This window comes from Festucalex cinctus, chromosome 2 (assembly GCF_051991245.1).
Source record: "Festucalex cinctus isolate MCC-2025b chromosome 2, RoL_Fcin_1.0, whole genome shotgun sequence".
NCBI lineage: Eukaryota > Metazoa > Chordata > Actinopteri > Syngnathiformes > Syngnathidae > Festucalex > Festucalex cinctus.
Genome location: NC_135412.1, coordinates 5,889,075 through 5,902,561, shown reverse-complemented (window position 1 = coordinate 5,902,561; position 13,487 = coordinate 5,889,075). Strand labels below are relative to the sequence as shown.

At 38.2% G+C, this 13,487-nt stretch overlaps 1 long non-coding RNA gene across 1 annotated transcript in view; it reads right to left on the bottom strand.

The window, feature by feature from the left end:
• LOC144013484 (uncharacterized) overlaps positions 1 to 8,970 on the bottom strand; it is a 75,280-nt gene extending 66,310 nt beyond the window's left edge. Inside the window, exons 1-3 of the long non-coding RNA XR_013282259.1 lie at positions 8,801 to 8,970; positions 6,022 to 6,312; positions 5,870 to 5,952 (exon numbers count right to left, since the gene is read on the bottom strand). This is a non-coding gene — a long non-coding RNA (uncharacterized LOC144013484). The remainder of the gene's footprint in view (positions 1 to 5,869; positions 5,953 to 6,021; positions 6,313 to 8,800) is intronic.
• Positions 8,971 to 13,487: the final 4,517 nt, after the last annotated feature.

The window sequence follows — 13,487 nt, the reverse complement described above, 5'->3', positions numbered from 1 at the left end:
TAGCAAATGAAATTCTTTTTCCACCTGAGTGCTGAGAAAAATGGAGAAGGTGGGGGTATGTCTGTGCGACATTATGGGATGAAAGAGGGAAAAAAAATAGGTGAGCCATCAGCATTACGGCTTTGTGCAGCAGCATGTTGCTGCGGAGGGAAAAAACAAAAATAAAAACAAGAAAGGCCGGTTCAGTTCCATACATTTCCTTCTTAAAACGTCCCAAAATGTTCAACATTTTGAACATCAGACCAGACGCTGTCCCAGATGTTGAACAGACTCTGGTGAAACAGATGTGATTGATGCCATCACATGCACGGATTAGCTTGGCATCGCCCACCACCTGGATCCTGACACTATCATGAGAAATGATTGGCAGGATTGCTGATGAGCATCAATCATCATTTGCCACCGCATATTAAGACCGTGTGTATAATTGAGCCTCCGGCCAAGGTCAAAATTATGCTAACATTCCGTTGGAACGACAAGACTAATAGCCATACCTCACGCCAATTACACTGTGGTATATGTCCGTCCTCATTCCACTTGTGTGCATGCGTGAGTGCACATTACGTTTCACTTGTAGCATGATTAATTCTTTTCTGTTGGGACGTAATACGAGTAATTTGGCCATACGGAATGGCTCTAACTTCCCCCAAGTTTAATACCATTAGCTTTTTATTATGCACCTTGTTTCTCTCAAGCTTGTTAAGGGATGAAGGAGCTCTGTAGGTCGACGGAGGCACAAAAGCCTGCATGTCTATATTTAGAAAGAGGAGTCTTTCTAGCCCTGTCCTGCCACTGAGTGAGATAAGTTCAGATGTTCTTCAAGCAAATAGTCTCATTTCCTCCCTTCTTGGCGCCACTAAATGACTAAATCCACAAGATGAAGGAAATCCCGGAGACCTAGTTAGAGAAAGTGAATGTGCAAATAAATTTAAATATAAATGGTTCTATCAAGTCCATTTTCGATAGGGCGAGTGTAATATTGTTTAGAGCCACAGCTGTGTGATGATAACAGAGCAGAGGGGCAAAAGCAACAGCCTGGCTGAATATAGAAATTGGAAGAACATAATTGGAATTTAGTCTTTGGGAGAGGGAAACGGGAGAAGTGTTTGACAAGATTATTTCATTCATTTGCCAAATTCACGTCATATATATATAAATTCCTAGAAAATCATTTGGGCATGCACTAAGCCAACAATCCTTACATACGTACCATCCAGTTAAATATTTCATTTGAGTCAGGCATCGTCTACTGTTGCTATCCAATCCAAAACCTGCCTATACTACAATGTTCTTACTTTTAAAGTATTTTATTGAACATTACACAAACATTGTTTGTTGGAGAGGTTTAGCACAAATCTAAATTATATATTTTCACAGGCATCAGGCTGTAAGCAGACTTACGTTATTCATGAATGTTCCTTCTAGAACTTGAACTTAACAGTTTAAAAGGAATAACAAACAAACACTATTGGCAAGTTATAAAGACCTGGATGTATACGTTTAAAATGTAGATTTTAGTTTTGTGGTTGTTATGTTTTTACAGAGGTTTGTCCTTAAATTCTTTTAATCTCCTCAAATGTATTGAACTACTTATGTATATCTTCATGGATTCTGATTTTAAATTATATAAAATGGTGGCTGAACTTGATAAACTTTGCTCCCTTCTGCCCCTTCTCAAACTTGCATTTCAACAACACACCCCATTTGCTTCCTGGTTTTCAACCAATAACAAGCCACTCCCTCACCCATATATTCAGTACATATGTGCTTTCAGGATCACTCTAAAGTTTAGAGTCTAAACTGTCAAAACATTAATTAATTAATTAGAAAACATACCTACTACTGCAATCATAAACCAAGCCTATTAAAACATTTATTATTCTTATTTTAATGGTTATTTTACTATTGCTATTAATCCTTGGCGAAATTGCTCTGTAAATCTAAATCTCTGCCTCTTTTCTCCCTGTGCAAACATATGCTGATTTGTCATAATCACAGTCACTCCTGCCAGATTCCTAGAGTTCTGTCACCATGGAAACACCTGTCCTATTTGACAAAATGGGAGTGATTCCGAACGGTGAGATGTTTGTTTCATATTATACATTATGTATGTATCTTTAGGGGGGAAAAAAAAAAAAACAAAAAAAAAACACTGACTTGGCACCCAAATGAGGAGACACCGTTTACCAACTCGATACTCAATAAGTCTGCCACTTGATTTTCACTAATAAGTGCTAATAACTAATGTCTAAAATTTCAGACTTACTCTTCTCGGACTCCATATGTATCTGAATGAGAAAGTAGATCACTTACTGTTTTAAATTTTGGTATAAGAAGAGTGAATTTTGTACCTTAGTGGCTTAGTACAAATCAACTGGTTAGCATTCAATTTCCACTCAGAAATCAGCATTTTCGCTTTTGCTTTTGACCTTGGAAGCTCGGAGTAGGTTATGGCCTTGTCCAAGTTTTTCAGAATTTGTCTACAGTGGTAAAAAAAAACCAAAAAGAACAAAAACACCTGCTGCCCATGAGTAGAACTTTGATTTGCTGATGTATGGCCATGAATAATACACCTTCCACTATGACACTGTCTGTATGTGTTAGCATGACAGAAAGAGGCCGCAACAGGCTAAATAATGGAGCATTGACAAAACACACCTTTTTCTAAAATTAGACGATGGTCATGATAGGAACCAGAAGACAAGTTTTGTTTTTGCTCATCTTCTCCAGTCACTCTTTGTCTCGCTGGCCAACGGGGGCATGGCCTGTTAATTAAACTAGCAGGAAATGGACTTCATGAAATGTTAATTAGGCTGTTAATGAAAGTGAGGTGGGCTGTATAGGGGCTGAACTGATAAAGTAGAACTGTGTGTGCATGTGCGTCTGTGTGTGCTTCAGGCAGATGGAGATAATGAGCTCCGTCAGTTTATGGAGAATATTGGACCAGCATCAGGACTTCTCACCGAGCCTTGAAATAATGTACCAGGTTCAAACAAAAACAAAAATGATCAAAGTGGAAAGGGTTTGTGCGTACTTTCATCTGGAAAGGAAACAGGGATTTCATATCTTCAAGTGTTTTGTGATGCAAAGTTATATTGCTTTTTAATTTGCTATGCATTTTGCTGCTGGGATTGTGCTAAATAATTATTTCCAACCCATTTCTACATTTGTGAATGTGTTTCGGCCTTGTATTTCTTTCGCAATGTGAATATGTACAACCTGCGACCATAACTTGAATGGCTGCTGCACGAATAAAAGAGAACATACAGGTGAATACAAAAATGTGAAATTAGGTCAGTCAATAGTATGAAGATTTCAAAACATGAATAAATATTTGAAATGTATCAGGTTTTAAGGGAACATTTCTACTCTGAGCATCAGCCCGATTGCTCGGTGTCCTGATTTGGTTGTATGAAAAAGCGCAGTCGCAGTCAATCAGGCACTGCACCCTTTTCTCTTCTCTTGCTTGTGTTTATGCTTTTGTACTGGAGGCGCTTTTTCTGAGTGCCAGAACACAATGCTCCTCAGTCGTACCCGCAGGTGGATTACGTTAGTCTCCGCAGTTTGAAAGATGGATGAATACGATGTGATGTTCACCCCCCTCGCACAACTTTTTTGGTTCTTCCAAACTGAGCTATTGTGTGCGTGTGCACGTCAAGTTGTGCCAAATAATAGACCAAACATTTTGACATCGCTGCTATAGTTGGCATGTGATGACTCTTTCAATAAAAACAGCCATGTTACATATGGTAGACAGAAAACCCCACTAGAGTTTATAAGGCATCTGCAGTGACAATGTTCTTAATAATGATGGCTGTAGTTCCATTAACTTAGCTTCATAGAATTTTCCATCTCAGTGTAGAATTAACCGACTCGGGCAGGAGTTTCCAAATCAAGGGAAAGAGCCTGCCCAAAAAAAAAAAAATAAAATAGTGTTCCCAAAAAATTGGGGGCATAATATTATGTATTATTTATGATGTCTTTCCAATCTGGACAGAGGAAAAAGTCAAAGTATCTCCTGCCTTGCAGGTCCATTCAAGGACACCAGATGCCGACGTGGGTGAAACCTATTACTTGGCACAAATAAGTTGCATTAAATATTGACCCGAGCACATGTCTGGAGAAGTGCAAGCATGAATAATTCATTAGAGGTTGAAGATGCATGTCTGCGGGAACATCACCTAACTTCAGGTGTGTTTTGTTGGAGTTCGAATGCTGTTTGTGCCTTAACTCATTCCTTTTTAAAGTAGCAAACATTTACTTTCCCATGCAGTCTTGACTTACCAAATATGAAAGTGGGTCAAGTGAAAGAGCAACATGATTCAATTTAATAATGAATTCCTTGATCCAAGTCATCAAATGCAGATCCTTTTAGAAATGCATGTTGTGGAATAATTCAACAATGCAAGGATTATTTTCTTTTTAATCCTTGGCTTCAGTGGGAAACGTGGATCACTACATTTTTGTCGGCGCTAGCTCTGCATGCTGGGCACGTCTGATCCATTTATGTTGGCTCCACCTGGATTTACAAAATTAGCTAAACTTTCCAATCCAATTTTTATTTTTCACCCCTCTGTTAAAAGATTCAGTAGATTTTTTTTTTTTAAATCAATTTCCATTGTAGTACCTGTTATTTTATCTTATGTTTAATCCCGGACCCACGTTTTGGAAATTCCAAATTTAGTGTCACAAATTCTGAATTCAGTGTAAAAAAAATAATAATAATAATAATAATAATTATAAAAATAAATTTAGCATTATTTTTTTTTAAAAGGATTTTTGACCCATTGAACCATTTTTAGCAATGAAAAGTTCATATTTTGTCCAGAATTAATTTGATAACTTAATTATTTTTCATGTACAATTAATATCTGTCGCCTGTGCTGAGGAAGTGGGGAACGACCAATCATGGTTCACCTGCGTTCAGCAAACTGAGCCATGATTGGCCATTAACCACTTCCTCAGCACAGGTATATATGGAAGTACAAACTACTACTTCGTGTGCACGAACTACTATGTGTGCACAAATTCGTTACAACGTGCACACTAAATAGGTGGTTGATGCGCACAAGTTACATTGCTCATTTGAGGATTGCTTGTGAAATTACAAATTTACATGCTTTGATTGTGGCCGGCTGATTAATTGGTCCGACCTTTTTTTTTTTTTTTTTTTACACTTACAAAATCATCTCGTGGGCCGGATTAAACCCCTTTGCGGGCCTGATACGGCCCACGGGCCGTATGTTTGACACCCCTGGTTTAACAAAAACATCTCATTAAGTCTACTTTGCAAATTAGTTATTGAGTTACAATGTAGTTATTCCAAGAGGTAGAGTGTTGTGGAGTGAAATACAACATTAAAATTGACCGGTGTACCAAAAAATGATTTTGACGGGGATGATGCTTTTGGCTTTGACTAACTAAGGCTGCGAAATAATTTATTCTCCTGCTGTGTTTTCCAATCATGTCGTGCTACGATAATGCACCCAAAACAATGCATCAATCATCTTGTGATCCTCTTAATTGCTATCTATCCCTCCAACATGAGGTATGTATGCGTCATTGTTGACATTTAATATTTTGATTTTGGATTTTCTGTATTTACCTTCTCATTATTTTTTTTTGCATATGGCCATTTCATTCAGCAGAAGCAATCTACCTTAAGTATTGAAACATGCTCGCTGAATCAGATGTGAAGCTTTTCAATTGTGTGAGGTCACGCGAGATCAGCCAAAGCGATTTTGATAACAGACGTTTGGTTGATTAAAACATCTGTCTTGCCGTTTGAGCTCATAATTCTTGTTAATAGTTTTCCTTATTTTCTTAGCTCTGTCCATTTCCTGTAAATGTAACTCCATGCTGCACATACCTTTGTGTGCCTTGCAGATCATCAAATTTCACATTCTGACAAGTCTGCATACTCTCCACCCTTCATACACATCTCTGCTGACTCTTTTCAGTGGATTAAAGAGGAAGTCAATATATTGCAATATGTTCTATGTGCGTTCAGCACTGACTTACCCTTGACAGCGTTCTGTGAGACGAGTTCTGGTCCCGTGTTGGACGAGAAGAAAATAGTCCGGCGAGTTGGCTGCATGGGGTCATATAAATAAATCGTTTTTCTTCTAAAACAATTTGTGTTCAAAAGAGTGACACATTTGCATCACAATACTTCCATCCATCCATTTTCTTGACCGCTTATTCCTCACAAGGGTCGCGGGGGGTGCTGGCGCCTATCTCAGCTGGCTCTGGGCAGTAGGCGGGGGACACCCTGGACTGGTTGCCAGCCAATCGCAGCATCACAATACTCTCCTGAAAAAAAGTCAGACGCCATTACCGCCGGACACTACTTTTCTGTTCGTTCGTATCATTGCGCGGCGCCCAGCATGCAGGTGATAGACGCGCACTAATCTACAAGTTGCCTTTTCGAAGGCGGAAGGAGCGACTATCAGGTGTCTGCAGCGCGTTATCAGCTGTCTACAATATTTCATATGTGAATAATAAACTTTGCTGTTTTCTTCTTAATTTGATATGGAAAACAGCTACTTCTGATTGATAGTACGAGGCCGTCTTGTGACCGCTTTATCTCTTCACTGTGTTGGCTCTGCTGAAATTCCGTGGGCTGTTGACAGAAGGCTACAGTGCACTGTGAAGCAGCCATGGCTGTGCGACACCCCAGTCCCCCTGGAGGGCATTTTTTTTCCCCTCCTTTATTTAAAGTCCACCTCACTGGTGACACTGCGACCTCAGGGCCACCCAGCAAGCAAGCACTCTGAGGCCGGTTGACCAGCACGAAGCCCCAGCCCCTGGCTGGTTCTCAGTTGTACTCTGATTTATTATTATTATTATTTTATTTTTATTTTTTTTTATCCACCTCAATGGTGCCCAGAGAGCACTCTCTGGCAGACAGACCAATGTATATGTGACTGTGTTGCTTAAAACCTTGGAATTTATTTTCAGTGTGAAAACGTATAATAACAAAGCCATCCTTCAGGAAATGTGCCCGAACACAGCAAATTTCTGGTTCTTAAATGCTTACGAGTTTCTCCAAAAATAACTTGAAGCAGTTTGCTCTTCAACTTTTCTGAGGTTGGAAGCTAACAAAAAGTTTTAGCTTTGCACAAGGTGCGGTGTCGTCGTCAGCCATTTTTCCAGAGTTGGCTGGGTGTGTAGTAACCACTAAGTGGGCAGGCCCTAATGAGTGACGAATCTACATTTCAACGACACTGAAATAAAATCTGCTCGTTATTGCAGGTCGTTGCTTATTATGGGCTATTACATGCAAATGACACGTTGTGAAAATGTTGAATTTAAACAATGTCACAGTTTCACTTTGACTGGGAGGTAAGGGGAGCGACACAATACTATCCTGGTTGGATGATGCGTGACCAGCACACGGCTGTTGCGCCCCCATTTCGTCCTGGAATGGACCAGTCATATGGGAATATTTTCACAATTCCAGATGAGCAACATGCCGCTGCAACCGATTATGCAAAATGCTCAGTACAAGTCAATATATACACTAGTTCATCCATCTTTGAGAAGCATCCCCTACATGCTTCTTTGTTTACATGCAGAACGACAAAATCCTCTAATTATAAATGTTTATTAGTTGTAGATCTCACTGGGTTAAAATACATTATTTTTTTATGATCAAATAAATTCCACAAATCACAGTAATATGTGGGAACAAAAAGTAAAGACGCACAATTCAAATGTTATGTTGATGACTGAAAACAAAATACAGTGTTTTGGCAAGATTGAAACAATGACAATGAAGATGATTACACAAAAAGACACACTGACTTATCATCCTTCTCCATCATCCTTGAGACACAATTTACAGTGGTTTTATTATGGTTGCTCAGTTGGATGTCGGAGTCTCATTTTGTTTGCTGTACTGATTTGCATGATTCAGCCAGTTAATATTCGTACTTGGAGCCCTTTAGAGATTCCTCCATTAGGACTCACTGAGCTCAGGAACCAGTAATTGCTGTGTGACGTCCCCAGCTATAGACTATAATTTTGTTCCAATTAAACATGGTTTTTAGGAGTGTGGCCAGTAAAATATACCCTATTCGTACTCTAGTCACACACATGCACGCACACGCACACACAAACCTTTCATTTTAATTTATGTTGATATTCCTAAAATGTTCTTTTTTTGTATACCCTCAATGTAATATAAGTTTGTTTCTGTTTGTATTTATATGAAGATTTAGAAAAAGGTGAAATCGATCTTATAAACCCTACCTCTTTTCTGATCTCACCTGTACAATCTTATCCTATGTTACCTTTACCAGTTATTATATTGTTTTGTTGTCTATGTGCAAATAAATAAATACAGTATAAAAATACATCTGCAAATGACATAAAAGTTGGCCGCAGAGATCACTGATCTGTGCTGTGAATAGGCACTAAGAGGGCACCTTCCACATTCTGCCAGAAGCCCAACCAGGCCAAACAAGGCACAAAAATTTAGATGTAGCTGTTATTATACTCTCGGGGTTAGCTGGGCCATCTATGAATACAGAGTCCTTGGTGTTTCTTGAAATAATGCTTCTAAGTTGTGTGTCGACTCCAGATGTAAAGACAAGGCAGGTAGCTTTTTTTTTTTTTTGATAGCACATTTCATACACAAGGTAACACAATGTGCTTTCCATCTGTAACACCCGTCTCATGTATAACTCCGCTAGCATTAGCGTTAGCATGCTACATGGCTAGCCGCGATTAGCATTTTAAATCGTCTGCACAAACATATCATCTGAGCACAATAAAAAACATTACATGAGGTACTCACGTTACAGCGGGTTACAAACAGTTCAAAAACGAAAGAGCAGACTCTGCATCCACTGGTTTAAGAGGCTATTCAACACACGGCTCCTCGAGTGTCTTCTTCCTTCACAGCTTAGTTAGCTTACACTAGTGAATGGCTAACAGAGTCTCGAACGTTCCGAGTAGGACTACACTCATCGCTACCTGATTGGACGTGGTAGGTACATCAATGACAGTATAGAAATGGAAGATTGGCACGGACAAATAAAAAAAAAAAAAAAAAAAAAAAAAAAAAAAAAAGTAATGTAAATAAAAAGTAGTAATAGTTTCATTCTAGATAGTTAACAATAACTTCTTTTTTAATTACTATATATTGGTTTGATCAGTATAGGCTATGATATTGATTTTAGTCTGGGTTACACATAATTAAAAGTACAACATTTAAAAAATATTTACAAACAAAAGAACTAAAAACATTACAGCAATAAAAGGTAGCATACTAAAATTACTCATCAAATGTAGAGTGCAAGAAAAAGATTTTGGAAAATTTATGAATTTGACAAAAATGATTATGATTGACAAAAATGTGTCTGAATGTACTATATGTATGATTGTTTTGTATATGAATATACTGTATATCCATACAGTAGGCTATACGTACGTATATTCTGTTTTGTTGTGTACTGCTCTTTTTTTTTTTCTTTTTTTTTTAATGACCCAATACAGTCAAATTTTTTTAAGAATAGATTTTTTTTCTTTGTTCATATGCCTAAATACAGAATTTAGCTGTGAAATCGTGCTTCTCCTTCCAGTATGGAGTCTGTCCAGTTTGGTGTCTCACTGCCAATGTGTGCCACTCAGGGCCAAAAAAAAGAAGAAAAGAAATTTGCTTCTTGGCTGTCTTTATTTCATGCTTCTAAGGGTGCTGGAAATGCTTGGCTAGTCGACAGTGATATTGCAGAGATGGAACATCTCCTGCTGCCCTGATGAGATGTCATCACATTCATGGATATGGATTATGTACTTGCAGATTGTTTCAGTGTGACTACAGCTGATATGTGGCAATTGGGGACAGTGGAAAAGGAAGTGAATGCAAAAGTACACCAAAAATACTCCGTTTTCACACTAAACAAGCTCAATCCCACCTAAATGAATATTTGTTCCAACTTCCCAAACTGGGCAGTTTGAAAAATATTGTTTTCTTTGACCTTAGACATGAGAATTCAAATAACTGGTAATTCATCCTTTGTAATAAAAAGTATTTATTTGTATTTGTCAGCATGAAGGCTACAACGTCGTCACTGCTATGACATCTGGAACATTGGTGCAGTTTATCCCTCTATTTTTCTGTTTGCATGAAAACAATGCATTGGGTAAATTAAATGGGGCATATTGGCCAACCAAAGAAGACGTGATATTTATTGGTCATGGGTGGTGTCAAAGGGTCATCCTCATTTGCTTGTCACCAGGGTTAAAACACACCCATCAAGAGAACAGCTGGTCAGGCAGGGTGGAAAGTGATATTCAAGATGTGCTAACATTTGGCTTGTTGGCCTGGAATGCCTGGGTTGGCATTTAGTGACATTTGCCTTCCTGGACAAATGCATTCAGGGGGCGAAGGGAAAGAAAAAAAATGGGGCATCAGTGGTGTCATAATGAGCAGGCAATCCATATAAGCCTATGGGGTAGTGTTAGTAACAATTATTACTCTCTGACTGTGACACAGTCTACGCTTTCCCTAATAAGGCTGAGTTCGTGTGGCCCACCATCCTAAATTGAGATGTCAGCTTTTCAACCTTTGAGATTTGGTTCCATTAAAATTTAAATGTTTAAACATGCAGTAATAGTTGCTATATTTCAATTTTCTATTATGCTAACACCATATATTGCACAATCGTAAAATGCGTCCCTATCACTTCACAATTTCTTGGGGGTGGGGAGTGGCGGAGGGTGACGTCATGCTCATCCCCATGAACATTTAGTGTTAGCATATGGCACAATTGAGATGGAAACTGGGAAAAAATAAAATAAAATAAAAAAGTCTGGCTTCAAATACAGCCAAAACTCCAGCTCAGAGTCCAAGAAAACTGAAAAAAAAAAAAAAAAGTATATAATTAGTAGTATAATTATTTTTGTTATACTGTACTGTAAGCAACTCTACAATTTCCACATCCGCAAACGCCCTGAAGCGAAACCAAGTGAAAAGTACTGAAAGGAACTTGGTCAGTCTTTCAAATGAAAAATAAAAAGTTGAACAACTCTTGAAAGTGTCCCTTAACCTATCGTCGCCGTCCGTCGCTGATGCTTGTGGGTTCTTCAATGCACCCTTGGAAGCACTGGAGAGGCCTTGGCCCGAATGTGACCCGCACAACCTAACATTGCAAATAGCTTTCTGACTTAAGACATGTTTGGAAGGAGTGTTACGCAACACGTCCAGTAGGCGAAAGCTCAACTAGACAAGGCTAGTCAGAGTTCGGTCCACTCATAACAGCCTCTAGTATTGTAACCATAAGCAAGGACAAATGTGGCTTTTGGACACAAATCATTTGTGAAAAGGAGCATCGGTCTGAGACTCAAGGTCATTCCATGATTCTGCAACTTTTGTTACTCATACCTTAAGATTGCTTGTGTGTGTATGTGAATGTGTGTTGTAGGGAGCAGTCAGTGTAAAAAAATATCTTTATATTTTGTGAATTAGTGTGTCAGTTTGGTTAGTCATGAGGCCAAGGGTGCTTTTTTTGACAGACGTCTACAGACATGCATGCCGTCACATTTACTGTATCTCAGTCAGGGATATTGTGCAACTAGTTCAGGGTGGGCGATTAATTTTCCAAAGGGGCCACATAAGCAACCGGAACGGTTGTTGAGGGCTGTGAAAACATTCTAACTCCAACTGTGTTCCATATTAATATAATGTATTTATATAAAGCATGAAATTTTCTAGTTTGAAGATTATACTGACAGTATGTTTATATGGTATACAGTCCCGTCCAAAAGTAGTGAAACGGAAAAGGAAGTTTGTTTGTTTCTTGTTGTGAAGACATTTGGTTTTAGATCAACCTGAGTATGACACAATAAGCAGAGAGGGAAATAAAAACTGTGCAAACTGTGGCTGTAAATCAGGAGGTAGAGCCGGTCGTCCAGTAACCGGAAGGTCTGCTGTCGGAGTCCCATTCTCTCCAAGTCATGTGTCACTCTGCCCTTGAGCAAAACATTTTACACACATTGCCTGCAGTGCCACTCACCAAACATTTGCAACATTTACAGTGGTGCTCGGAGGGGCTGTAGGCGCACACTGGCAGCCATGTTTCCATCAGCCACCAGAGTGTGAATTTGTGAGTGCATGAATAATATAGCCAAGTGTCTTTGAGTATGTTTTGATATAAATCTGATGCATTGTTATTATTACTTTGTGACAGGTTTTTGCAATTTAGTATTGTGCTAGGTATGGCCAAAAAAAATGTAAATCTAGGTGGCGGATATGCACAAATTTAAAAATGGTCACCAATTAATTCATTAGATTCTCAATGTGTCAGAAATCTATTTCTAAACTCATTTTTCGATTTATAGGACATTTTCAAGGACAAAGGCTATTTTAAATGTTACCATTTAGGTAATCTAAAATAAATATTGGTTCTGTTCTTATATCTACATCAACATCTTAATAATATGAACAACCTTCATACAGGACTGTCTCAGAAAATTAGAATATTGTGGTAAAGTCCATTATTTTCTGTAATGCAATTAAATAAGCAAAAATGCCATACATTCTGGAATCATTATAAATCAACTGAAATGTTGCAAGCCTTTTATTGTTTTAATATTGCTGATTATGGCTTTTTTTTTTTTACTTGGTCTGAGGAAATATTCTAATATTTTGAGATAAGATATTTGGCTGAAAATGCCACAATCAGCAATATTAAAACAATACAAGGCTTGCAATATTTCAGTTGATTAGTAATGAATCCAGAATGTATGGCATTTTGCTTATTTAATTGCATTACGGAAAATAATGGACTTTACCACAATATTCTAATTTTCTGAGACAGTCCTATATATGATTGATAATTTATGATCCACCAACAGGCTTGGAGCATCCCAACTGGAAGATGAGAGAACAGCAATCTGATTCTCTATCCTTTACTGAACCTCAGCCTTCATGATCTTTTAGGTTGCAAATCAATACCGCTGTTTAATTGGAGCACTATCTCCGGCATCGGCGTCATGCTCAATAAAATGGGTACGAGACTGCGCATCTTTGAATAACTCCGGAAACGAGACAATCAATTCAGCGAGATCCTCTCCCCGTTCACTTGACAAGTGGGTGAAGAGAGACTGCAAGCTACTCAGAGTCTCAGAATTCTTAAGCCCATCGCTCAACATTGGTTCGTATGGCCACATCACGTCAATCTCCTTCGCCCTATGGATGGAAGATATATATATATATATATATATATATATATATATATATATATATATAAAGAGAGAGAGAGAGATTGATTGATGCATTATGTGCGTATGGTGTTTTGACTTTTAAATTGTAACTATTGTGTGTCTTGGAAAAGAGATTATTAATCTCAATGAGTTTATTATCTGGTTGAATAAAGTGAAATGAATGAATGAATACACACTCAAGCACTAGCTGCGCAAACACACACACAGAATGAACATTTTAGATCAAGTTTTGTATTAAACTAACAGAAAGCAATTGT